Source organism: Manis pentadactyla, chromosome 6 (genome assembly GCF_030020395.1).
Source record: "Manis pentadactyla isolate mManPen7 chromosome 6, mManPen7.hap1, whole genome shotgun sequence".
NCBI classification, from domain to species: domain Eukaryota; kingdom Metazoa; phylum Chordata; class Mammalia; order Pholidota; family Manidae; genus Manis; species Manis pentadactyla.
Genome location: NC_080024.1, coordinates 146,913,094 through 146,940,538, shown reverse-complemented (window position 1 = coordinate 146,940,538; position 27,445 = coordinate 146,913,094). Strand labels below are relative to the sequence as shown.

Here is a 27,445-nt window from a genome sequence, read left to right as displayed (position 1 = left end):
GAGCTGGTGGGAACTTAAAATGGTACAGTCACTTTGGGAAACAGTCTGGCAGTTCCTCAAAATTCTAACAACAGTTACCCCAGATCCAGCAGTTTTACTCCTAGACATGTACTCAAGAGAAATCAAGGCGTATGTCCACACAAAGCCTCATACAAGAGTGTTCATAACAGTATTACTTATAATAGCCAAAAAGTATAAACAATTCAAATGTCAATCAGCTGATAAACAGTTAAAGAGAATGTTATCTATCCATACAGTGAAATATGATTTGACCTTAAAGACTAAATTATTGATATATACCACAGCACAGATGGACCTTGAGAACGTCAATGCTAAGTGAAAGAAGCAAGTCACAAAAGGCGACATATCATTTGATTCCATTTACATGAAATGTCCACGATAGGCAAATCCATAGACAGAAGGTGGATTAGTGGTTGTCCAGACTAGGAGCAAGGGGAAATAAGGAATGACTGCTAATGTGTACAGTGTCCTTTGGGGGTGATAGAAATGTTCTAAAATTGATTGTGATGAAGATTTCACAACTCCGTAAATATACTAAAAGCCATTGAATCATATGCTTTAAAAGGTGAATTTGATCGCATGTGAATTACATCTCAATAGAGCTGTTTTTGAAAAAAGTATCAGGTTGCTTTCAGCAGATCAAGACTTCCAGCAGAAGTCCAAGTGCTTGAAGTCCTTTCTTTCTTCCATAGTGTTTTCATGTTACTTTTATACTAAAGTATCACTCAATAAATAATCATTAAGCATCCATTATACACTAAGGTAGAAGCTTCTAGAAATAAACAAGACAGACCCAAAGTTAACATCAGGTAGAACTTCCATTATAGATTAGAAAAGCATCAACTGTAGCCTCCATCCTGCCACACTCACTCCTGTTCTCGTTCCCTTTCTAGTTCAGTCCCTTGAAATCTAAACTGCCTCTCCAAGTGCACAAATGCAATACTATTTCTAAATAATAGTTATAAGATATTTCTAAAGATTAGTTATTAAATGTAAATTAATAAATGTGACCTATCTTCATGGACTTTTTTTTAACCATGCACAAGAGGGTTTCTATATGACAATATTCAATTCAGATCATGTTAAAATTCAATTACATGTAGTTGTCTCTCCTGAAAATCAGTTTTATTGATTTGTTTTAGTCTCCCAAGCTTCCAATAACAATTTATTGGACACAAGGAGCAGTCATATAATTCATCCACATTCCTAATGAATTTGGAAATGTGGGCGTAGAACTCAGTCAATCATCTTTAATACACCAAGCTGTTTCAGCTCTGTCATCACTCATGTTAAGTCATCGGTCTAGGAGCATTCCTGTTGTGCCTTTCTATTAGTCTGCTTTGGCCACACCTGAATATCACTCCCTTGTTAAATCAGTCTATCAAAACAGAGAAAAGAATGCACATGGTGGACCAGGTCAGCACAAGACCCTAGGGACACATAGGTAAGCAGAATACAGTTCCTCCCAGAAGTATACATAGTTTCGTAAGAGATATTAGTTTATTGGCTGTCAACCTGCACATCTTAGCACACTAGTTCTTTAACAGGACTCCAGCTTTTTATCTGAATAAGTAATAGTTGGTAATCAGTCTATGATATAGATATGTACTGGTCAATCCCTGATAAACATGTCTTTTTGTGTGATAAATACACATTCTTGTAGATAATTTCTTATCATTGCATATTTATGAAGTTTTTCCCCTTCCAGAGAACAGGTGATTATTCATCTATAATTTCTTACAGGTTTTATTTTTAACTTTCTATTTGTAGGCCATCAAAAATGTATTCTGGTCTTTGTTTGGGGTAGGGATCTAAATTGACTTTCCCCCTTAATACCTAGCCAGTGTCACCAGTACTTTTTGCTGAACTACCAACTCCTCCTTTGATCGGAATTGCTTCTCTTATCATCTAATTAGTTCTAATATATAAAAGGCAGAAAGATTGATAAAATACAAATTATAATGCCAGCTTTATAGGATTATTTTAAAGGTTGAATGAAATAATCTATGTATATAATGTACTTCACATAATGTACAGTACACAAAAGCTCTCAACAAAGATACTGATCTCTTTAACCCAATGGAGATCACGTTCTGTCCAATCTACACAGGCCTCATTGGGTAGAATGGATTGGAGTAAAAAAAGATCAGTGCTAGTTCTCTATGCTTCCTTCAATGGAGTAGATAAAAGGAATCCTCCAATTTCTCCTAACATTATCAATTTCTATAAATTTGCCACAAATGGTAAAAATGGAATCACCTTTGTTATTATTTAATTTGCATTTCTTTGATTAACTATAAAATAAGAATCTATTCCTCTTTAATGGCATTTTATTCCATTAAATGTATCTTTGTATCATTACACTTTGAGTTATTTTTATATTTCATAGATGCTTGTTGATGTTATATATATAACTCTGTAGACTCTATAGTGTTTTTATATCTAACTCTATAGGCTCTACCTATTGTGTTTTTTCCCATTTCCATTATTTAATCTTTAAATTTGATTGTTATTTCTTTCAGAGCATAATCATTTTTAATTTTTATTAAATTATCTGTCTTTTTCTTTACTACTTTTCTAGGAAAGCTTTTACATTTATAACTTTTATTTAGAAATTTCAAACTTGCAGAAAGTTGAATGTTACAAAGGAAATCTATATACCTTTACCCCAGATTTACCCATCTCTGGCATTTTGTCTCATTTTCTTTATAATTCTCTCTCTCTCTTTCTCTCCTTCTCTCATACATATACATATGTACGCACATACAAATATCCTAAATTATTGGTGAATAAGTTGCATACATCATGTCCCTCTACCCCTAAATATTTTGTTAAATCTTTTCCAAGGAAAATGACGTTCTCTCATATACCCACAGCCCAAATATTGAAACCTGGAAATTTAATACTGATATAATTAGCCAATCCATATTCCAATTCCACCAATTTTCCCCAAAATGTCCTTTGTAGCATTTTTCGCAGTTCAGGATCCAATCCAGGATTACACACTGTTCTTAATAGTTGTGACTCCGTTGTCTTCTAATCTGGAGCAGTCCCTCTGCCTTTCTTTGACTTTCATGGAGTTGGCATTTTGAAAAGGGCAGGCCAGTTGTGTTATAAAATGTCTCTCAGTTAAAGTTGGTTTTCTTTTTTTTTTTTCAAGTTTCCTGATGATTAGATCCAAGTGAAACATTTATGGCAAGAACAATTCTTAAGCAATATGTGCCCTTCTCAGGGTATCACATCAGACATGATGTCCATTTGTCTCATTACTAGTAATTTTAACTTCGGTTGAGTGGTGTCCTCTAGGTTGATCCATTATATAAATGACTGAGGAAGACATTTGAGACTAAATATCCTTGTCTTCACCAAACATTTCCAATTTTGGCACCCATTAATGAATCTTGCTTGGATCAATTATTACAGTAACTGTCTCAAAATAGTGATTTTCTAATCAGTGTTCCTTCTATACTTATTCATTGGTATTCTACAAAGTCATTCTTAAAATCAGTAAACCATTGGAATAAAACCCTGACTGAACATAGTTTATCATCATTTTGTTTTAACCTCTCACCCAAAATTTGTTAAGAGAAGGATTTCATTTGGGAGGGCACTGGCTCTGTTCACAGAAAATAAGGATGTCGCAGTGATTATGGGACAGGTCTGCATTAGTTAGTTGGTCATAGTGTGGTGCACTTGAGCCGGTGTTTAGTAGTTTCAGTTTCCAAATAAGTTTATTAACAGGCACTCGCCTTCCTCAGTCATTACACCAAGAGAAGCCATTAAGACGAAAGAGCTGACGCAAACTCCTGCCACTACTGGAAAAGCAGCTTGAAAGACAAGCCTTGATGACTAAGGTAGGAAGATACCACATTAGAATATGAATGAGTACAAATTACTGTTGATTTTGCTTGGCTGCGTTTCTCCTAAACATCTTTCTGCTAGGAGAAAGAGAAAGAAAAAAATGCTTGTGAATGCCAAGGTCCCTCCATGCTCCATTAGATTTAATTTTCAGAACACAAGTGTACAATCAAAATCAGCAAATTTTTCTTTCAATTTCCATGTTGTCCAACACTGTGCTTATTCATGAAAGCTCACAGAACAAAACAGATTCTGGTTTTGAGTAATAAGTAATTTGGAAAACCTGGTCCTTCTGTGTAATTGACAGTAGAGCCAAGCAGAAAGGACAGTTGATGAAAAATTCAGGACCCTCTCACTTTGGGAAGTCTCGACAGGTCTCCACAAACAGTTTTGTTTTTTAATAAGTTGTCTCCTTCAAAAACAGAGTTACTACGGATTTTATAATTGCTTTTGGGGATACAAAAAAACATGTGCTCCTACAAAATAGTTCATCTTCCTACCAAAATTATGTTCAAACAAAAGGACTTTCAGTGCCTCTTCTTTCAACAGTGAGTTTCTTAGTTATATCAAAATATTTTTTAAAAACATATTTTTTTACCACTTCAACATCACTTTTCAAATACCTTTTGGAAACAAAATGCTTTGAAATAAGGATTTCCAAGTCAGACTTTAGATGAATTCTTTAAAAAATGGAAATTTAAAGCAGAGTTTGACCTAGAGCTAAGCTTTGAGGAAATTAAAACACAATAACTCAAAAGAATCTAAAAATCATCAATAGTTGTGGTTGATATATTGCAGTCTCTGGAGGTCCCCCAAGGAATTGAGAGGGAAGCAGAGGGGTAAATCTTAAACTTCACTTAAAGATTTACCTTTAAGAGTAAATTTTTATTTTGTAGATGAAAATAAACCTGAACCTCCATGCTTCTCTTGTGATAAAAATCCTCTCATAAGGTACATAAATGTTCCTTAAACGCATAAAACCACAAGTCTTACAAAGTCATTTAAAATTCAGCCATCACATTTTGAAGAGAAGTCTTCAGAATCTTTCTAATTGACTCGCAGATAGAAAAAAATATAATAAAAATATCATCAAATAAGCAATAGAAGACTGCATGAAAATTCCCTCAAGGTCAGTTCCAAAATCAATTGGGAGGTGAAACTCATACATATAATAGAAAAAAACCGTGGAAGACCCTGCAGGGAAGATAGGATCAAACCCACTTAAGGGTCTCAAAGGAGCTGCAAAAGTGTTTCCATCAAAGAACACATTTAAATGTGCTCAGTAAATAAAAAATTGATCTAGTGGCTAAGGTAAGCCCAGTTCTTTAACTTACAGCTTGATGACACATAAATGGGCCATTATTTTGGATTTTGTTCTTCAGTTAGGAACTGATAATGTAGGTAAAGGTATTAGTTTGAAGAATTTTTCAAGAAGACATGAGTTTAGTGATTGGGGTATCAACTTAAAATATTATGCAGCAGAGAAAAAATGGAATCGAGCCCACCACATGGAAAATTAGAACCATAGTCTCTGTCGGTGTGATTCCAGACTGAACCAGTGGCCTCTCTGAGTGCCCTAACACACCTCACCTCAGGCTTTCTCTCCAGAGGTGATATACAGGGTGGAAATTGTTGAAGAATTCAATCCATTCTCATTCAGCCAGTATTCTCTATATCTAAGCTTATTTCATAGTCCAAAAATTTCAAAGGCCATAAAAGTTTAGACCTACAAAGATATTGCAGAGAAAAAAAATCTCCCTTCAGCCAAATATGTGTATTTCCCACAGATCTGTGCAGATGTCTATAATGTTCCTCTTGTAGATATATTCCTTTGGCCATGGAGATTCAGGAGTTGGGAGAGTGCACCCAAAGGTCAGGGTGGGAGGCTGCCAAAGTTACGAATACACCACTACAGGTGGAGTCACACAAACTGATCTCTACAATCCCACCTCTGGCCAACAAGATCATTACAGCCATGAGAGTATCTGGATGAACATGTTTTCAAAAGGATTAAAACTATGCCTCTGCTCAATTATCTAAAATTAAGGGGTTGGGCAAAGTGAATTCTCAGCTCTGACATTCTGTAATTTTAGACTTTGTGTGTGGTATAGTAGGGTGCCAAATCTGTGCACACAAGAATTGAATGGGAGGACAACTGGATTAACATGCTCATACCAAGATGTCACAGCTGGAAGACCTCATTAAATGCCATATTCATGATTCAACCTTCTTGCACACCCCCAACCACTAGAGCTTAACTTTTTAAAATTCATCTAATAAGCACGTGCTGAACGCTTACTATATACCAAAGATTTACATTATAGGGAGCTCCTTTTACTCCTGAGACCAATTTTTCAGGCTCAGGAAGGTTAAGGGGCACACTGCAAACATATCCTGACCCCTAAAAAAGCAAGAAGGGCAATGGAATTTGCTATTGCTATTGTTATTATTGTTGCCATTGTTCTTATTTCTCAGTCATCCTCATTTCGAAAATTACCCACCAGAACTTACACCACCTGATCTGTAGACACACGCTTAGAGGTAGCACAGTGCTGTTCATAAAAGCAACCCTTTAGCAAACTCTTTCATACTGGGCTTCAAGAATCATTTACATCTACCGTGGAGACAATCTCTTTAATCTCAAACAGCCCTGATCTTGAGAGGACAGGGAGGAGTGAAAACCAGAACCTGAGAGTAGGTAGGCACACTTTATCCAAGCCTTTCATCTCCACCTCCCAAACCCACACAGCTCCTGGGGACACCCAGCCTAGGACTCCACCAGGCAATACTCATCTCCTTCGTCAGCACTGTCTAAGACTATCCCAAACTCCCAACATTCGGGCCATAACTAAAAACTGCTTTTCCTTCATTTGCTTTGAAGTGGAAGGTGTGTCAACTAGCTGGTCTGGTAAGTGAGTTCCAAGTGGAGTCTTTCCTATAATGTATGTGACCTTCTCTCCATACCCCTGGCTGGATGGACAACATTAACATATCAATGGGGAGTGTTTTCAAACGTGTGAAAGAGGGTGTCAAGGCTTTGGCAAACTTGTAAGCAAAGGCTGGAGGTAAGCAACCCCTGAGTCTCTTGAACTAAAATATACAATTGAGTCCTTTATCTATGTAGTCCAAAAGGATGTCTTCAGTCTTACCCAGTAGAATATAAGGAATAAAGAGAAAAAAATTGTGAACTCAAATCCCACTGGACTTAAGAACCATGAGGGATTTGTATTCATTATAATTGTACTGTTCCCAAGATCTCAAAAACAACCTTTTAAATCAATGTAAATTATGTGATCGTGTGGTCGCCACACCCTGAGGAATGGCACCACTCCTGAATCACACTGGCTGGTATTCTCAAGCTGTACTCCCACAATGCCCTGGGTGACACAGTTTTGATCAAAATGTTCCTTGCCTACATTAAATAACTACATTTTCCCAGTTCACACAAATGAAATATTGATAGGTTTGATTGTTTTGGTCTGAATACTTTTTTTTAATTTTTGGCATTTATTGCTAGTAATTTATACTACAAATAGGTTGTAACCTCTGGAGGGTGGGGGAGGAAGGGGGATTATTTTCTCAGCCTGGGGCAAAATACCTCTGAAAGGAAATCAGTCAAAGGGAGAGATCAAGTGGGAGAAACCCGTTTATTGTTACAAGCAGTCATCCACTTCTGCTTGCCTATCTTTTGTGACCGCTACAAAAAGGGATTCCACCCAACTTCTCACTGGTCCAGATATGCCCTGTTCCCCCTTGTAATCACCTATTGATATGGAGATGGACTACTTCTCTCCACCCCTTGGAAACACCTATTGATATGGAGACACACTAAGGCCAGGGAGAGAGTCTGGATATATTGCAATTTTACTCACATAGGTGTAAAATGACATTTAATTTAAAAGAATGGAAAAAGCAAACATAATAAATACTTGATGAATGTTTACTCTCAGCAGGCACTAAACAAGATTTGGTGTTAGTTTATCTCATTTAACACTCAATAAGAGATAGGAAATATTATCTCTATGTTACAAATTAGGAAACAGAAACTCAGAGAGGTTCAGTGACTTACTTGTCCAAGGTCTTTAATGAGCATGACTGGAAAAGATACCTTTCTCTGAACTCTGAAATTTGTGCTGCCTCAAAAACTATGTAACTGCATTTTGCATCCAAAAAAAAAATGCTCTTTGATTTTAATAGTGAAAACTGTACAGTGGTGTGGGTAAAGTTGCAGTATTTCCAGAATCTCTCTGCTGGCCTTAGTTCGTCTCCATATCAATAGGTGTTCCTCAGGGGTGGAGAGATGTAGCTCGTCTCCATATCAATAGGTGATTACAATTGGGAGCGAGGGCATATCCGGACTGGAGAGGTTGGGTGGGGTTACTTTTTGCATCTGAGTCACAAGAGACACGAATGAGCAGCAGTAGACGACAGTGTGTGGGCAATAAAGAAGATTCTCCCACTTTATTTCTCCCTTTGACTGATTTCGGTTTTAAAGGTATTTTGCCCTGGGCTGGGAACTTATTTTCCCCCAGAGTTACAGGCGGTCCAGCCCTGAAGAAGTTTGAAAACCACAGATTCAGCCTGTATCTTTGGCAGTTTCCCCTCCGTCCTTGTGAGATGGTCAGAAACTGCTAACCAATTTGTTGACTAGAACTGTATAAAAAGCTTCAGGGATTTAAGTGTAAAGATCTCAGGATCAGTAAGGCAAGAGAAAAATTAAAGGATGCGAGGGAACGCTCTCAATCTGTTCATGTACATGGCTTCATTATTATCAACAACACAGACTGAACTCTCCCAAGTCCTTAGGGTTTGGCGAACCCCAGCCACCACCCCTGGCAGACCCCTGCATCTTTGGGCGAGCATGGTGTGCCCTGCAGGCTACAGTTCTATAGGGAAGACTCGAGTCTGTAGTACCCGTGATTCTGAAAAATGATTGTTTCTGTCTGCCTTGCAGCATACGCCTAAGTATGAATTCTATTTCTTAAAACAAAAATAAGTTATGTGGAAGGACCTGGCACGGTAACTAATCAGTAAGTGTTTATTAAATATGATTTGGACTTCTGAGCTGCTCTGAGTCTAGTGCCTCCATTAGCTTTACCAGCTTGTTTTCCCCCTCTAACTCCCCTTCCATTTAAAAAGTCTCTTCTAATTATTGCCCTTCTGTGGACATACCTGACTTAATTACACACTTGTCCCTGTAAATCCCTGAGGGACGGCCTGAGCTGATGAGGGTGATATGTGAACATAATCTGTAAGAAACTGATAAGTAGTTGCTGACTGATCGTGTTGACTGACATAACTTGACACCAGACATTGAAGGCCACCCTTTGAAGGTAAGATGTATTTTGAAAGCAATTTCTGTCTTTCAACAATATTGTTTTGTTTGACGTCTAGCAAGTTGAGTAGAGAAATATTATTCATGCCAGGGCAAGAAATGGAAGCCAGCCCTGAATCCAAGGGAAGGAGGGTTCTTCCCCATTCAAAGGCTGAGACCCAGAAGTTTGGGGAGAAGGGTAAGTCCAGATCTGGCTATCCTGCGGCATCCCATCGAAAAAATGTCTGTGAATGTATATAAATTAGCAAACAAACAACAATGGCTACAAAATCGTGGTGTGACTGAAGAGTCCAGACCTGTCCTCACAACTGTGAAGGGTCGTGGAGCCAAGATATCTCCCACCTTATCCCCAAAACACTATCACACCAGCAGTGGCGGCTGAAGCCTCAGGTCACCAGAGTTGTGCTTAGTGGACAAGGATGACGTCCTGCTGCAGGGTAACCTGGCCAGTGCTTTACATACCCAGGTCACCTAGATCAGTTGATGGTGGATGAAGTGTAGACTGCCAGCATACTTGTGTTTCACCAGGGACAGTGACTCTGGTGGTAGAATAAGACTCCTCTACATACGTAGATGACTTTTTCATGTTCTTTCTTCAATCGTATAGTAGCCAGCAATGATTCCTCGGAGCAGGGAACCATCTGCAGTGTTTTAAATTATGGGAAGGAGTTCCTGAGGAAGGGAAAAGGACATTCATCTAGTAAGCAAGATGACTAATAACAGACTTATTTAAGTTGGATAGAGTAAACAAAAAAAGGTAACCTAATTCTGTGCCCCAAATTGATAAACAAGACAAACGTTTTTAAATGACAAATCATTTCATCTTTCAATTGCATAAATATGTTTTCACTGATTTGGACTCCCCCTTTCACCCAAGCCATCCTCCCCTCCCTGCACTTTACCAGCTGTTTCCTCTTAGGAAAGAATATTCCAATATGCGGTTGTGTATTGATGGCAGTGCCAACGTTGGGGCCAGTAGAAAACTGTCAGCACATCAAATTCAGCACATCCAAGACTGAATACAATCTATTTCCTCCAAACTGGCTCCTCTCCCATGTACCGTGCAGAGTATGCTCACTCTCTGTTCATTTACTTAAGTGTAAAACCTTGAAGGTGTTGAGGATTTCCTCTTCTGTTTGGCCCCTACCTTCACTTGGGCATCCACTTCTACCTGCCAAGCTTCTCTGCATTCTCTCCCTTATCCTCTGGTCCTTCACTGCCCTAGTTTAGGCCCTCATCATCTTTATTCCGATTATTATCCAACCTCCAATCAACTTCACTGTCCCCTCCTGAGCCCCCTATTTCAGTCTGTCTCCCCCTGTCCCTCTGCATGTTTGTCTGCAGAAGAAGACCTGCTCCACCCCAGCCAGCTGGAGGCAATCCCCGTGCATGGCTGTCCAGGCCCCCCTCCCACCCAGTGCCACCTCACCTGAAGCCTCATTCTCCACCCTCCCATGCACAGGCACACTCCAGCCACTTCTCTGCTCTCCAGACACACCTTGCCCTTTCATTGTTCTTGCTTCCCTCTGCCAGAAATAGCTCTGGCCCCACCTTTATCCTGCCTGAGAGATCCTCCTCTCCTCCAGGGCTGGGAGGCAGCAACACTTCGGCAGGATTGTCCCAGCTTGGGAACTTTTGTCCCATGCTTCCTCCACAATTAGGGCATTCTGTCACCACAGAGCCTGCAGTGTGGGTGAGGCATGCCCTCCCCACGGGCAGGGATGGCCTCACCAGAGGAGGAGGGCATTCATGGCATCACTCTGAGGAACAGCTAGAGCCTCACACTGGAAAGCAGAGCTGAGGAAGAAGACATTAGTCTGGACAACGGAGGTCCACAGGGGCTAAGAGAGCCCTCTGATGGTGGGCCGGGCAGGGAGCACCCCTCATAGAGACCGGTGGGTAGCTAGGAAACAAGGTGTCCGTGCAGAAGCGCCAGCCCTGTGGGGCTCACACAGCTTCTCATGTGGGATCCTTGCAAATTACAGCAGAATCACATGGTACTTCACAATACTCCTGAGCCCCACCTTAGATAATAAATCAGAACCTATAGGGATGAGACCCCATAATCTGCATTTTTCTCAGGAGATTCAGATGGACGCAATACTTCTAGAATTCCTAGAATGAGCAGTAAGGTGTCTCACAACAGCACGTGAAGTAGGACAAGCCCACCACACCCAGCCTTCCAGCCTGGATTCCACCCAGGAAACCCATCCCCTGATGTAAAGGAGACTCATTCTTTTCATCAGTGAGTTCCGATAATGCCCACATGGTGCTGGAATCTAGGGAACAAGGTAGGAAGGCAATTAATTGGTATGTCAAGCTGAAAGTTAAGGCAGGGATAGGGTTGAGGAAGAAACAAGGAGAAATTAGCAGAAGTCAAAGAGGCAAAGTGAGGACCAAGGGACTCATCCCCACCTGATAGGGTTTTTGTGCTGCAGATAAATGCAGTAATGATAGGTAGCAGCAGGCACGTGCCTGGGACTCAGCAGATTCTCAGCAGATGTCAACTGCCCGGGACTCCTTCCACGGAGTTTTCCTTTCATGTGCATTTTACTGAGTCTGGAGAAGGTTCTAAAGAAGCTCAGCCAGGAGGCCCACCATCCCCAGCCCACCCTCTGGTGCTGAGTTCACTGGTCTCATGTGGAGGTGGAGGCTCACGCAGCTGGGGCTGCTCTGGGGTGCAGCACTGCTCCTGCTCCCTAAGGCCCAGGACTGCTGGCCTCTGCAAGCCACTCCCAAATATTCTGTTCTTCCCACCCTGAACTGTGCAAGTAAATAAGAGTAACACAGAGTACAGATGAGGTCCAGAAAGACTGAAAGCGAAAAAGCTGTGAAATCCAGGATGGATGTGCAACAGCGTTCATCACAGAATGAGCCTGGGGACTGTCTTCCAGCTTTCCTCAATGTCAAGCAGCTGACATATCACAGGAGGGGAGTCAGTCAGTTCTCAGTCCCCTCCTGGTGTGCAGTACTTGCTGGCTGGGGCTCCCTTTAGCCCGGCACAGGATGACCTGTAGTTCTTTGTAGGTGGCACAAGAGTTTCTCCCAGCATCAAACTGTTAGGCTAAGTGCCGCAAAGACAAAATGTCCAACCTGAACTCATCTTCTCTCCTAAACTTGCTCCTTCTCTAGGACTGCCTCTTCTGGTTAATGGCATCACCGTTTGGCTACTGACTCAACCAGAAATCTGAATAACAGTCCACTCCCCTCTTCCTCTTTCTTTTCTATCCAAAACATCCTCTCAGTGTTAGCTCTTACTTAAACGCAGGGTTCTTCTCTCCTTCCTACCCCCACTGTCACTGTCAGCGGCTCAACCTTTCTCACCTGGGGCACTGCCCTGAGCTCCTGGTTGGTTCTATTTCCTCCTAAGCTTTCTCCCTTCTGATGCATTAGCCACAGTACTATGTTAGTGATTCTTAAGAAACAAGATGATCATACCCATCTCCTATTTAAAAATCTCTACTATTTTCTCCACGGTTTTTTTGCATTGCTGTCCAGAGGAAGGCGCATAGATGATCTTTGTATTGTACATCTGGCATTACAGAATACTGGGTACTCTGGAGGTCCCTGCCTCTATAAAACAGCTTGCTCCCATAACGCATACTGTTTAATGCATTGCTGGGCTCCCGTGATGTAAAAGCAGTGTTCAAGAACAGCGTTGTCCAAAGGAAATGCCTGCAATGATGATAATGTTCTATATCTCTGCTGTCCAGTACAGTTGCCATTAGCTACACACGGCTATTGATCTCTGGAAATGTGGCTAATGTGACTGAGAAACCAAAGTTTTCATTTTATTTAATTATACTAACTACATATAGCTAGTGGTTATCATACTAGACAGCACAGTTCCAGGATCTTTAGAAAAACAAAAAATAAAACCTTATGAACTGAAATCTGAATTTTAAAGGGTAAACAAGCTCAAAAGGTGGGAAAACTGATCCCTGAACTCCCACATTAATCTCTGGACTCTGAAAGGATGCTACGTCAGTTACAGATCAGTAGCACCCCCTGGCTGTCAGAAAAGGAAAATGAGAATCACTTGAGAATAAATGCCTTCAGTATTCCCACGGATTAATTTCAACCAACTACAATTTTACAACAAAATATCACCAAACGTAGAAAGAAATAAGCCACCATAAAAGAAAGTCAGCAGAAACAAAAACAACAGATTTAGAACCCAAGATTTTCGGCTTTGGGATTATATACAAAATATAAAATATAATAACCTTGTGTGAAACTTTTGTTAAGTTAGAGTCCCAAAAATGAACAAGTAGTAAAACCATCATATATGACCAGGAATATTTGAATAAGGAACCAAACAGAAATTTAGAGATGAGATACACAAGTATTGAAATTAAAATTGAATAGAGAGGTAAACAAATTAGACTCAGCTGAAGAAAGAATTAGTAAGATAAAAAGATAGATATGAAAAAGTAAGCAAAAATGAAGTATAAATATGGAAATAGAAAATATCAAAGGAAGATTAATAGACATGGAAGACAGAATAAAAAGTTATATGTCTATTTTGAGTCCCAGAAGCAGAAAACACAGAAAATGGATGAGGTAAATTTGAATAGACAGTGGCTGAGAAATTCCCAGAACAGACAAAATACATGAATCCATAAATTCTAAAAGCACATCCTTTTTAGCAGAACCAGACCCAAGCAAAATTACAAAATAGGTTTCCTTCTCTGCCCCACTAATTCTTGGAAATACCTTTCTCATTTTCAGTGATCCCCTGTCAAGATTCCAGATGCACAGTTTCCCCACATTGCCCCCAGCCTATGCAAGTTTATTATACACACACCCTCCTCCAAACCAACACCTTCAAGATATCAGAGAATGATAATGAAATGATCAGATAAACCAGACTGTGCTTATGTATTTTCTACTAAAATGGTTGCCTTTCCCATTACATAATGCTTTAAAATGATTTTACACTACAGATGTCCCTTGAAGAGTGACATAATTATTGGAATTCAAGGCACAGCTCCAGAAAGAGATTTGGAAGAGAAAGAGCCTCTGAGTGCCCTCAGTTCATCTCAGTTGAGCTGGGTTGCTCCTGAGGTAGATGAGCACCTAACTCACGCACATGTAAGATTAGCTCCCAAACGTGGTGGAACCTCTGTGATCAAAGAGAACTGACTGCATATTTGTTATCAAAATGAGGGTGGGGGTCTCTCAAAGCACCCCCAGCCTGTACATAGCATATATGACCCACATCTAAGGCAACCAACTTATAGCATCCCTCTAGCCACAATTACTGGTTCACAAGGGAATTCATCTATTCAACAAATACTGAGCATTTACTATGTATCAGGCACTGTTGCAGGCACTGGAGATAGAGCAAACAACAAAATGGACAAGATCTCTGTCCTCATAGCTCTTACACTATGGTGAGACTATAAATAAATATTTATTACACACATTTCCTTATAAATTTCTCCTCATACAAGAATATTTGTATGTATACATATACATATATATGTACACATATTTATTTGTTTGTTTATACATACATGTATGTATGGCTGCAATGTGGAGAATAATGGAGGGAAAAAAAGACAGGAGGCAGTTTTGAGTCCATTCAATCACCCAGAGTTTGCAGTTGGGATCAGGATGGTATCAGCGGAGAAGTGGGTGCATTTGAGACATGTTAGGATGTGATGATTGGCTGTGTGAGGGGAAGGGAAGCCATGGAGGGAAATGGTGAGTCCAGTTTGGACCTCTGGGTGGATGGTGTGATCAGAACAAATAAAGGGATGGGGAAAAAAGGAGCTGGTGGATTCAGCTCGGGGTGTCTGTGTCACATGTAGGTGTCCATAGGGAAGTTGGATATGCGGCTGGAACTCAGCTGGGAGCCCTGGGAGGTAAAGATTTGAGAGCAGTCAACACAGAGCTCTAACCAAAGCCAAGGAATTGTATCAACACCACAAGCAGGCCCAAAACAGAACTTCAAAAAATGTGAACATCTCCGGGGCAGACAGAGGGAGAGTTGCAGACTATTGCATCTGGAGGCAAGGGAAGAAAGCACCTCAAGAATGTCCCCAGAAAAGCTGGAGGTCTAAGGCATCGCCAGTTTCCGTGTCTTAAAGAAAAGCTATTTCATAACTGACAGTCGGAGGCCCAGAATAGCGCGGGTATAGTGGGACGAGCAGCGCCATCTAGTGCAATACAAGATGAACAGCAGAGAGAAGAGCAGTTTTCTTGATCACGTTGAGTTGGAGTTGGAGTTGGAATGAGGCTCTAGAATATTTCACAGAAGAAGCATAGCCCCCAGGAGCTCACTTTGATTTCCCCACAAGTCATGCAAGTTCTCCAGTACCGGTAGCCTCCTTACATTGTACCATTTAGATCACAGGAAACGCTCAGACCTGGACTGCGACCCTGGGTGTCCCAGTTCCGTGGAACCTCCACAAGTTTGGGTCAAATCCCCATTCCCCGCCCTGCAGAATGGTCACTGCCTTCCCGAGGGGACTGTGAATTCCCAGCCACCCCTCATTCCAGAATCTTCCTCCAGAGAATTCCCATCAGCACCTCTACTTCTTAGGACTGTTTCTTCATGTCAGCCTTGGCATCATCCCAAACGTGAAAACGAACCCTGGTATGGTGCAGCGTTGAGATAACCACCCAAGCCAGGCAGCCTCACACTACCGAGCATGAAGTACCTCAGCTGAACCAACGTGGAGACGAAGGAGGACTAGACATTAAAAAGCCCTTGTCTTGACAGCATTTTGACGATCCTGTCGTATTACATGGGTTTCCCTTCTCAGCCCTTCTCTTCCCTGACACTTTAAAAGGGAACAATTCTTTTCATATTGTCTTTTATGCAGAATGTGACCCTAAAAATTAATCTTACAAACCAGAATACTTTTGAAAAGAAGGCACCAAAAGCAATTAAAGCTATAGATAGATATATAGACATAGGCATAGATATATGAAGTCTTCACTTGATGGCCAAACTGGTTTATTTAAACTATTTACAATAATTCTTTACAAAAACCATTTTCAAAAATAAAATTATCTTAAAATAGTACGTATCTGTGCACAGTAAGCAGAATGTGAAAAAGAAAAACTTCCTTGATCACATGAGCATTAAAAAAATAACATAAACATAAGCAGAATAATTACTGCATGATTTAAACAGTATTTTAGACATACTCATCTCCAGATTTGTGTCACTAGTATTTTTCTGAAGAATGCAGTTTTTCAGTATGGTTGGTTATTTTTGATGCTTTCATAAAACTGTCAGAAATCTTCTTCAAAGTTGCACTTAGTGTTAAGAAAATTGAAAGTATTGAGAAAATAGTATCTCTGCAGATGCCGAAGTACTTGGTAAGCTCAGAGCAAATTCTGCTGTGTGAAGGGTATTTTCAATTCAAATGTTCTGTACCTCACTACTTAAATAATCCAGCTCTAACAGCATCACAGACACAGTCTCTTTTCCTCTGTTCAGAGCGCATTTACTCAACAAGCCAGAACTTGTCAAATAAGTTACCTCTGTTTATAATTCTTTTGAACATCTCACCACAGTCAGATTAAGGAAAATGGAAGGCCTCAGTCTAACTCTACTTAGGTTAGAAATACAAATGTACTAAATTAAAAAAACAAGTTCTAACAAAAGAATCTTCCCCCAAGTTGACATAATTCTAAAGTATTAGTTTACAGAATTCCAAAATTAAATCTTGTACACATGTGAGCAACTGTTGTTCTTAAATGTATCCAGTTATCCTCTTCCTTTTTCAATAATTAATTGAAATGTCTTTCTGACTTCGAGTTTTATTTTCAATAATTATGATCAGCTAAAAATACCAAAAGCTAAAGTTTTGGGGTCCTCTATTCCTTAAACACTTTTGGTTAGACTTCCAGGTCATAGTGAACAAAATGCAACCAGAAGTAACGGATTTCTTTGCCAAAAACAAGAAGAAAAAAAAAAAAAAGAATATTGTACAACATGAGCCGGTTTACACATAGTTCTTCAAAGAGTCAAGCATTTCTAAAATCCAACTGATGGTGACTTCACAAAAATTCTATAAGCCCTCCGTGTACACATTCAAAAGTTTGCAAATTTTTACAATAGCAACCTCTTTTTTGGTAGAGTAATAGTGTACTTGGATACAATTATTAATTTTATGAGCATCTCAACCAATTCCAAGTTTATTACTGTTTCATGAGGGTTTTTTTAATTTAGGAAAGAAAACTCTTTTCTTTATAACATTGAGGTCACCAAAGTTTCTATTTTTGTTATCACAATACAAATAATTTTATCTTTAATGTTGAACCTTTTAACTCAGTTTACAATTGAATTCAGAGTAAAGTCATATATGTCTCTCATTTGACAGACTGAAATTCCAGAAGTTTTATGAACTAGATGGAAGAAAAGGGAACCGTTACTGAATTTAACATAAATGATTTTCTATTTGAAACAGCTTCTAACACTGATAGAAAGTTGACATCATTAAACTGTTTGGGGCATTCTTCTTCTAATGCAACCAACATCTTTTGGCCCTTGTGCTCAAAAAACTTGGAACTCAAAATGAGTCAACTAATTCAGGAAAATAGTGACATGGTATGACGGAAAAATGGCACTTCCCAGAGGGCTCCATAAAAGTCCCTTCTCAATGTGGTGGACAGATGTACACAATGGAAAGTTTTTCAGCAATTTTGTGACAAAAAAAAGGAAACCCTGCCTTTTGTGACAACAGGGATGGATCTTGAGAGCATTTTGCTCAGAGAAATAAGCAGCTTCCATTCTCAAGTTTCCTCCTGCACTTTCCACCCTACAACCGGGCCCAACCTCTTTCTCTCTGCTTTGCGTGCGGTTCCCTCCCTTGCTTCCCTCACCTGGTTAAGGCCGCTCCTCCCTGAGGACTCAGAGCCTGCCGGGTCCCTCAGATGGAGCAGGAGCCCCTCCCTCTGTGCCCCAGTGCCTTGTCATCACTCCCATCGCAGCTGACGGCGGCTCTTTCCGTAGGACTACGGCCTCTGTGCCTTAATGATCCTTTTATTCCCCACATTTGGGCCAGTGTCTAACATAATAAATGTTGATGCGATGAGTAAAGGAATGATTGAGTTGATAAACATTTTCTTGATAACTCTGTGGACGAGGTGGAGGCAGGAAATGAGAGTCTCGGTTGGGTCGGGTCGTCATTAGGAGGGCCACTTAGCGGTGGCTTTGCCTATTGGATGCTCAATGCAATTTTATTTAAGGAAATAAACAATTGAGCCTGATGTGCTTAGCATTATTGCAAACAGAAGGATAAAGCTCACTCACTGCCTACTGTAACTCCATTATTGGAGCTTGTGTTCCCGCTGCGATCAGTTTTATGGCCAGGAGAACACTGCGCCGGATGGTCTCAGTTCCCCAGCTCGGGCAGGCTGACTCTCTGCCAGCAGCTGGGCAATGATGCCTCCCCAAGGATGGGGACACCTGGTCTCTACCTGGAAAGCCATTGACCTCATTACCCTATCCATTTGGTTTCTTTTTTCCTCTAGGTCAGCAAACAAGAACTAAGAGCAGGAGAAAACACTCATCCCAGCTCCCCGTGACCTGCCTTCAGTGTTTGATTAAATTCAGCAAACAAGACTAGGTTCTTGAAAAAGAAAATCAGACCTGTTTACTTGGGTGCAGGGCACAGAGTGCTCAACTCCCACAGCATCCAAGCTTCTATCTTTGGGCATAAAACTCCCTTTCTCCACATGTCCTCCCTAAAAAATGATGGAACTACAGATGGTGATGGTACTGACCCCTTTTGGACCACAAGTTAACTGAGGAGGAGGCGAGGGTGAAACAAGGGGGCCGAGTCAGGTCTCAGCACATCATCACAGCAGGCAGGATGCTCATCGAGACGGTCCCAGCTTATACCTGTACCAAGAGACCTGCAGAGATTCCCTGCCCCTTGCCAGCCCCTCCCCCTGCACAGCTATATCCTCCTGAGCATGGTCTGTTTCTCAGCAGTCTGTCTGCTCCTAAAATCTATCTACTTCATTTTTTTTTTTTTGTAAAATCTCTTAAAATGAGATCTGTCCATCCTCTTTACAAATATTTACGTGCACAATGCCATATTGTTAACTATAGGCGTGATGTTTACAGCACATCTTTTGAACTCATTCATCTTGCATAACTGAAACTTTTTACCCTTTGAACAATAGCTCCCCATTTTCCAACTCCCCATTTTTCCCTCCTCCCAGCCCCTAGCAACTACCATTCTGTAATTATAGATTCTTACAGATTCCACATATTCAGTGGAAGCATTCAGCATTGGTCCCCTGGGACTGGCTCATTTCACGTAGCATGATGTCCTCCAGGTTTATCCATGTTGTAGCAGGGGTCAGAATTTCCTTCTTTCCTAAGGCTGAATAATATTCCATTGTATGTATAGACCACATTTTCTTTATCCATTCATCCATTGATGAACTTTTAGGTCATTTCCCTCTCTTGGGTATTATAAATAATACTGCAATGAACACAGGAGTGCAAATACTCTTCAAGATGCTGATTTCAATTCTTTGGGGTTATATACCCAGAACTGGGGTTGCTGGACCGTATGGAAGTTCTTCAATTTTTTACTTTTACAGAACCCTCCAAACTGTTTTCCACAGAGACTGCACTGTTTTATAGTCCCACCAACAGCGTATAAGGAAAAAAATCTGTCCACATCTAACTGGCCTGATTTTACATAAGGAGCCCTATCGTAACAAAGTAAAACATTGAATTGATGATGACACCAGCAATGGTAATAGTAGGAATGATAATGATGTAATGATGCCTTATTTCCTTAGCAACTTTTCCTTAGTACTGAACAGGGCCACTGTTGGCCTCTACAGTACCTTTGTGTGAATTTAAAAGAGGTGACCCTTCTTCAGACAGACAGAGCCCCACACCCTGGCACATTGCTGTGTGATGTCAGCCCCCTCACACCCTCTCAGGAGAGTGCCCTTGTGCGGTGATCAACCTACGTAACTGTGCAGTGGCTCTCCTGTAGGGGAAACCCAACAAAGTAAAAGGCTAGGTAGGGAGCCTGCAGGAAGGGAGCCAGGACTGTGCTCATAATTTGACAGAAAAAGCAACCATATGATGTTGATGTTGGTGAGACAAGCTAGTTTTATTGCCTGGATGCTTCCCACCTTCCTCAGTACCCTCCTCTGTGGGACCACTGGTGTGAGGTCCCCGAATTGGCACAGGCATCTCGGTCTCAGGCGATTCTATCCTCCTGCCCACATGGGGCCATACCCATCATACCTCTCCCCCTCAGGGAGGCCAACCCCGGTCCCCAATGTGAAAGAGGAGAGTCTGCTCAGTTAGACTCGTGACCACACTTTTGGGGATGGAGGTACACGTGGCTCTGCGTAGATGGATGGGTGAGAACGGGCTCAAGAGGAGACTTGTCTTGGCCCAGGGGACTACTGGCATCAGAAGACACTGAGACCAGGGCCCGCGCTGGTGTCTCAGCAGAATCAGAGCCCTTGAAGGGAGAGAGGCTTGGACACTGGAATCCGGGCTTCCTGCCTCCCATGCCTGCATTCTCTCCGCAGCACCCACCTGGCAACCTGACCGATCTGAGTTTTTCTCCTCGAGTTGTTTCCCAGGTAAGTTTGCATTTCTGGAGACTTACTCCATGAAGCAACGGTCCTCCAAGATGGAGTGTGAGGAGCCAGTTCAGAAGTCATACGAATTTAAGAGGCAAGTTCCCACACCCTCCCCTAGAGAGCCGCTAAGCACTTTGACTTCCTCAGAAGCTCAGGTAGTACTGCAGAACCTAACTTGGTTCAACACAACATTTCTGAGACTTTTTGCCCATGGACTCCTGTTTTCCCGGCAGACTCTCATCCCCACAGAACTCCTGTTCCTCCAGCACTTTCTGAAATATCGGAAGAATTTTTTTTAAGTCATCCAAGATAATTGTGTTAGGTCTAAGAGACAGCCAAGGCAAGTCAAACAGGATTGCCTGCCCGGCCAGATGCTCTTTCCCATCCACCAGAATTATGTATTGATATTTACTATTTACTCTTTGTGGGAGGCACAAGGAAGCTTATGGTAGAGACAGGGAGGGCTCGCGCCAGGATGCCCGGGTCTGGCAGGGCTCCTAGAAGGTGGCGAGGACTTCCAGGGACACGTGGGTATCTATCTTACCTCTAGGGGAGATCAATGCCGTCTACTGCTTCTGTTCCAGGACTTGTTTAAAGAATAGTCATTTACTATTAGTAAAACACTTTGATCCCCAGGGAAGAGTGCCAGGGACAGAAGCCATTAAACAGGGAAAGGCCCACCCACTAAATCTCTGGGTCAGTTTCAGGTCTAAGAACTAAAACTATAAAAGGAGAGGGGAGAACTTCAAATCTCTGTGAAGAACAAATGGGCCACTGGTGGCTGACTATGATCCCTGAGGGAAAAGCTCAGAATTTCCTTTCTTTAATTTTTTTTGTTTTTTACTGAAGTATAGTTGATAGACAATATTAAATTGGTTTCAAGCATGCAGCACAGCGATTCCACAGTTACCCACGTTGTTAAATCCCCACCCGCACTAGCGCCGTCACTATCACCAGCATAGGAAGATGTTACAGAACCATAAAAGCTCATAATGTTCAAAATATGTATACATTGAACCAGGAATGCTTGAAAAGTAAACACTCCCAGAAGGTTTGCTTATTATGTAAACATTTTATCAAGGTTTCTCTTTATCTACATTCATTTGTCTTATATTTAAAATAATATTTCATTTGTAATGTAAACAGAAAAATACCTGCTCATGAAGGTAAATGGTTTAATTAGTCAAGTAAAAACTTTTAAGGTACATTTTACATCTATCCAAAGACAGAGACTGAAAGTGTGGACTCCGGAGTCAGAGAGCTGGGGTTTAGACCCTAAGGACACCACCTACCAGCCACGTGTGCTCGGCAGGCTTCTTCCTGCCTCTCAAACCCCACTCCCTTCCACCTGAAGCAGGTCCTCAGGGTGGTTGTGGAAGGTGAATTATAATATGTGTCATCTTAGCACAGTGCCCAGCTCAAGATCAGCGGTGGGGTTGATAAAAGTTACAGTTAGAAAAATTAATCCTTAAAAACAATTATTTAATAATAATAGTAGTAATTATTATAATAGGAGTAGTAAAAAATAAAATAATAATAACAATAAAAGATAGAGAGACACCAGGAGAACCACTCTGGAAAAATGTTTACATGCTTGCATAACCTATGGCTCAGTGACCCCATTCCAGTGTGTGTCTCTGTGTGTGCAAATACATATGTTATATATGTATGCATGCATCTTTATCTATGGCCATGGCAAGGCAGCTCTGGCACCAGCACCCCAGCCCTGCCCACCGCTGTCACCAGACCACCCAGTGCCAGCGTGCGCTGCACGGCCTGGTTTCAGTCGCTCCTGATTTTTCCTCCAGGGTCCTGCACGGCTCTGAGCCTCACAGGCATCACCTCATTTTCCTTCCATCACCAGTGAGCACACACTCGTGAATGCCTGCCCTCTCTCTGTCTTTCCACATGGCCTCAGGCTCCAGGCCCTCCTAAAATCCCACTCCCTCCTCAGTGCTTCCTGGGCCCGACCCCCTCAGGCAGCTCAATTTCCGGCCAATGGATGCCAGATGCCTGTGCTGCACCCCCACAGGCCAGGAAAGGGGCCTGGCTGCTCCCGGTGTCCTGGTGGGGACAAGCACAGAGTCCAGCCAAGGAGTTTTGTGTTTTCTGTTTTCCCGAGGGTCAGGCACACACCAATTGCTTTGCCAACATTGTGTGGCCAAGACCCATGTGATGCACAAGCTAAAGCAAAGCCATCCCAAGGGTGCCTGCCTGCATGCGTGGTCCAAAGGCCATAGTCACAGAAGAAGGAATGGGGGCTTTAAGGTCCGAATGAGCTGCAGTCAAACCTTGCTGTTTACCATTTGGGATGCTTTACCTGGTTCCTCTGAGCCCATGTTTGCTCACGAAGTAGATAAGCATAGTGCTGACTCTAGGCCATCGTGGGTAAGCACACAGAGTAACAGCCATCGAGTCCCTTCACACACAACACCTGCCTATGGAAGACGCTCTATAAATGGACCTAACTGAGCTGGTTACATCCAGGGATGTTTTGCTTGACAAGAAAAGGACCACCAGGAGAAGACAACTATTGGGGAGCTCCAGAGTAGAGAACGTATAGCGGAAAGAGGAATTCTTCTAGGTACGTTCAGTGGCCATTTGTCAAGAGCCAGTGCTGTTTGGAAGATGCTGGCATGAAATACAGAGGATTTGAGCTCTGGCTCTGGACTTGCATGGGTTCAAATCTAGCCACTAGCTTTCATTAGCTCTGCGACCTTGAGCTAATTATGTATCTATTGTGTCTCAGTGTCCTCATTTATAGGATGGGGTCATGCCTTCCTCTTCCTGCTTGTTGTGGTGGTTAAATGAGATGAGGTAACCGGTGTATACCTGAACTGGACTGGGCAGGCGCTCGGAAAAAGGCAACTTAATCCTTCCTTCCCAACACCCTTGCATCGTCCTCCCATCCCGGAGACCGAACCCCTCAAATGAGGTGCCCTACACTAGCATTCTCCAGTCACTTTCTTATATTAATAGACATTTTCAGAAATGAGAAAGCCCAGAATTCTTCCAAATCAGGATTTCGGTCTCTTTTGATTTAAAGTCTCTCCATCCACCCAGCTGGGAGCTGGTTCTGGCTCACCAACCCTTAGGGGAGGGGAGAAGAGGGGTGCTTCCCTACCATCAACCCACCTTGATCTTCTGCTTGTCGCTACAACACCCACCCTGTGGGGAAAGGGAAAGGCGAGGGAAGGTGGGAAGGACCTTACTTGACAGGTGCAGGGGAGGTGCCAAATGTTAACTCTCTCCCTGGTCCTCTGCGGGGTTTTGGAGAACCCACAGCCTTACTGGGCAGGTCTTTCAAGCAACCTGCAGGGTCCAGGCTGAACTAATCAAGCCTGGCCACTTCCAAATCTCACTGTAGCTGTCAGCAGGCAGGCACCCTCCCCCGCACTCCCTCGCCTGCCCTTTCTCCTTGCTCTTCCTGAGGGACCCCTGCAGCTGGGATCTGTCCTTCCAGAAGCGTCCCAGTCCCTCCACCGTGGCACTGCTGGCATGCTGTGGGTATGCTTTGCTCTGGGGGCCTGCTCTGGGCATTTCAGGGTGTTTAGCAGAACTCTTGGCCTCTCTACCCCCTAGATGCCAGTAGTAGCCCTTCCCCCAGCCGTGACAGTGAAAATGTCCCCAGACATTGTCCAAGGTCCCCTAGGGGGGCAAAATTGCCCCTGGTTGAAAAGCACTGGAATAGACTAACCCAGGCAAGAGTTAATGAAGAATTTCAGTGCTTTCTGATTCCGGGACACACTCTGGACCCGTGAAACTCCTGGCTTAGAGAGGCTCTAACCTCTCCTGTCCACTACATGCTCACTAAGCTTTTCTCCCACCACCCCAAATTTCTATTTCATAACTAAGAGGATAATGAGCCAAGAGTGGCAACACTTGGTTTAGGCCACTCCCTGCCCCCAGAAGTCCTGGCATGATGGTCTTTTCTTTTGAGGATGTGGAGGCATTTGTCACTTTTTGTACTCAAAATATCCTGCAAAAGGGGACACACTCTATTTGAGCACACCGCAGTAGGGACAGAAAACGGGCTATGCTGGATTTTTAGGTTCAGGGACACTACAACTAATTTAAAACGACTGTACATAATGTGGAGAAAAATGTGCTTAATAAGAAACTACTGATTTCATTTATCTGTGGAATATAAGAACAAAGGAAAAACTGAAGGAACAAAACAGCAGCAGAATCACAGAACTCAAGAATGGACTAACAGGTACCAAAGGGAAAGGGACTGGGGAGGATGGGTGGGTAGGGAGGGATAAGTGGGGGGAGAAGTAGGGGGGTATTAAGATTAGCATACATGGGGGGGGTGGGAGAAAGGGGAGGGCTGTACAACACAGAGAAGGCAAGTATTGATTCTACAACATTTTGCTATGCTGATGGACAGTGACTGTAAAGGGGTTTATAGGGGGGACCTGGTATAGGGGAGAGCCTAGTAAACATAATATTCATAATGGAAGTGTAGATTAGTGATACCAAAAAAAAAAAAAGGGCAGTTCCTGTGAGGGAACCTCCAACGAGTTCTACACAAGAGTATAAAGGGCATATAAAAGTGTAGGCAAACGGTCTGTTTGTGTTTATACAGAGGATCAAAGCCTAATTGGGCTACCCCGAAAATGAACTAAGATACGATATGAAAAAGAACTTCCAACATCAGCACTCTCTGGAAGACTCATGCCAGAAGATGATCATCAAAAAACCCCAACAAAGATCCACGCACTGCTACAGCTGTAGATGCACTCATTCCACCAGTTCCTGGACTTGCCATGGGAATGAGGAAGGAGATATCTAAGCTGGCCTGTGCATACAGTAAAACAACAATTTTGACTGGATCTATACTGTTGGAACTCAATCAAGAATTAGGCGAAGTGCAAATTGTAGCGCTCCAAAGTCTTACAACTACAGACTATTTACTGTTAAAAGAACATAAGGGATGTGAGCATTCCCCAGGAATGGGTTGTTTTAATTTGTCTGATTTCTCTCAGACTGTTCAAGTTCAGTTGGACAATATCCACCATATCATAGATTAGTTTTCACAAATGCCTAAGGTGCCTAACTGGTTTTCTTGGTTTCACTGGAGATGGCTGGTAATTACAGGTGTGCTTTGGTTATGTAACTATACTCCTATTATGTTAATGTGTGTGTGCAATTTAAGTAGTAGCTTAAAACCTATACATGCTGAAGTTACTCTACAAGAAGATATGTCAAAGAATAATCAATCTTCCCATGTTTTCTGCCGCCTGCTACTTCTATAGCTTTTCTTCTTCCTTCCTAATTACAACCCTTAAATAGAATTTGTGCCTCATATCAAATTTACCGAGTATCATAATTCTTCCAAGTGGTAAAGTTACCTCAAGACAAATGCTGGGCATAGAAGCCAGAGGGCATAAATATGCAAAGAAGTAAAAAACTAACCATTTCAAACAATAAGGCTTCTCTCTCACTTATCAACTTTACATTTCCCTGTATGGCCCCGGAAGATGACTGGTTAGCCAGAGACGGGTAAGATTCCTCAAGGGAGGAACAACCTAAGACAGGCACAGTTGCAGAGGGGTCATCAGGTGAGAAATTGGGATCAACAGAGGTGAGGCTTAGAACCTCACCCCCCCTGTTCTGAGAGAAATGTTCTGCATACGAGGATGTTTTATTACCCTTGTCTAGCTTGGATTAACACATAGTCTACAGGCACACACCTGATCATCTACATTTGCTCTCTTACAACACTAAACTATGTTTTCTACCTTTATCTTGTATCTACCTACCACTTCAGCATTTTATTAAAAATAATAATAATAAAGAGAGAAATGTGGTATCCACATATAAATCAAGTATAAAAATCAAATGAGTATTCATATTTGAACTGACTGTTTATAGTTCGTAATGCATGAGCAAAACCGAAGGTTTCTGTGATGACTGCCCTTGTACTGTTCACTATGTAACTTATTCACTATGTAAGAATTTGTTCGCCATGTAAGAACTTGTTTGTTATGCCTCAGAAGATTGGAGACTGACGAAAATTAGGCTTGGGGTGGATTAATGATTGTGCATTGAGCAGTGACTCCCCTATACAGAATTTTATTGTTGTTAACAACCATTTGATCAATAAATATGAGAGATGCCCTCACAAAAAAAAAAAAAAAAAAAAAAAAGTATACACTTCCAATGGTAAAATAATAAGTAACCAGGATGTAATGAATATAGTCAAGATATTGTAACAGCTTGGTATGGTGATAGCTGGTACCTAGAATTGTCATGTATATAAATGTTGAATCACTATGTTGTACACCTGAAACTAATGTAATGTAATACTGTGTGTCAACTACCCTTCAATAAAAAATAATTATCTACAAAAAAAAAAAAGAATTCCAAAACAACTTATGTAGAATCTAAAAAAAAAGAAACTACTTTAAGCATATGCAGCTTACTTAATAAAATCAGATTTGAGGCTTGGGCCAAAATGGGACAATCTGGAGAGAAGTTGCACATCTCCTTACCAGGCCTCTCGTCTCCCTCCGCACTAGCTGGACATCACACTGGCACTCCCCGGATGGAAGGGAGGGAGAAAGACACCAGCTGGTGGGCAGGAAGAAAGGAAGCCCAGGGAACGGGTACAGAAATTGTTCTTATCCCTTTTTATTC

The 27,445-nt window shown here is 41.8% G+C and overlaps 1 long non-coding RNA gene across 2 annotated transcripts; it reads left to right on the top strand.

Moving 5' to 3' along the window:
• The first annotated feature begins 1,239 nt into the window (after window positions 1–1,239).
• Window positions 1,240–16,965, top strand: LOC118907815 (uncharacterized). Of its 2 annotated transcripts, XR_008998379.1 has the most exons (7): window positions 1,240–1,465; window positions 3,763–3,875; window positions 6,761–6,944; window positions 8,834–9,212; window positions 9,306–9,392; window positions 14,535–14,610; window positions 15,576–16,965. It is a non-coding gene; the product is annotated as an uncharacterized LOC118907815 (long non-coding RNA). The 2 variants fall into 2 exon arrangements; XR_005022970.2 differs by lacking the exons at window positions 14,535–14,610; window positions 15,576–16,965 and adding an exon at window positions 13,946–14,528 and having other exon boundaries at window positions 1,245–1,465.
• The last annotated feature ends 10,480 nt before the right edge of the window (window positions 16,966–27,445 follow it).